We start from the raw sequence: 1,203 nt of genomic DNA, 5'->3' as shown, positions 1-1,203 counted from the left end.
TCTCTCTCTCTCTCTCTTTATCTCTCTCTCTTTATCTCTCACATTGGCGACGGATGATTTCGACAAACGCAAATGATTTTTCATTGGCTAATTTATGAAATCTAACTGCATTTTCAATGATGCAAATGAATGTGTTTCGCCGAGTATTCGATGGAAATTTCAAATATTGGTCTGGATTATGGTTGGTATAAATGGATTCGAATGGAATACCGATTACAAATCTTCAACACACCCACTACGTACAACACAGATGTCCTTGCTATTTTTACCCATCCAGTTATATACATATTTGTGTATGTTTGTGTCACATTCACGCACACACACACACACACTCTCACATCATATTCGAGTGAAATGCGACGAGGATGCTTCACAACAAAACGCACTCAATCGGGAAAATCATGTTTATATTTACGTTCTATCTCTCTCTCTCTCTCTCTCTCTCTCTCTCTCTCTCTCTCTCTCTCTCTCTCTCTCTCTCTCTCTCTCTCTCTTCTCTCTCTCTCTCTCTCTCTCTCTCTCTCTCTCTCTTTATGCAACGATGAATCGATATTTGTCGAAAGATTTATTCTTTTTTCATTGGTGAGGCATGCATCGCTTTTCTACTCACAACACCAGAACGCAGCGTCTAGAACATGTAACCACACTTTCATTTTCATCTGTCTGTTGGTTTTCCGTAACCAAGTAATGAGGCGACCACGCCTAAGGGGAAACATTTTTTGATTTGTGAGTGAAAGATCGTAGCTATGTATTTGAGCGATAAAATTGGTGGGCCCGTTTAATAGAGTAGATCGACCCTCATCGAAGTTAAACATTGTACCGATGTAGCAAATGCACTCATAACATACAGCAAATCGTATCCAATGCCTGCGCCAACAAAAGCACCAAGCATCAACAATGATACCGCACAAAGCGATTGTCTGACATGCTTTGCAAATTCACTTACATGATTACCAGCGATACAAATGGCTAGATGAATATGATATATCGAATGAATTGTTTTTGCCCAAAAGATAACAATTGTCAGCCGTATATCTTATCATAATGATAATGTCTCTCAAAAATTCGTTGCCAATGAAGATAATGTAAAACGGAAGCTATCGATTCAATGAATTTTCTTTTGCAATCACGAGAAGAAAATGTCTAAAAGAATGTATATAACATTTGCTTTTAACTCAATTCCATTACATGATTATTCGGCGC

Source organism: Sitodiplosis mosellana, unplaced genomic scaffold (assembly GCF_009176505.1).
Source record: "Sitodiplosis mosellana isolate CC-2019 unplaced genomic scaffold, AAFC_SMos_1.0 Smas_scaffold_6191, whole genome shotgun sequence".
Lineage (NCBI taxonomy): Eukaryota > Metazoa > Arthropoda > Insecta > Diptera > Cecidomyiidae > Sitodiplosis > Sitodiplosis mosellana.
The sequence above is the reverse complement of the archived record's forward strand: the minus strand, read 5'-3'. Positions refer to the sequence as shown.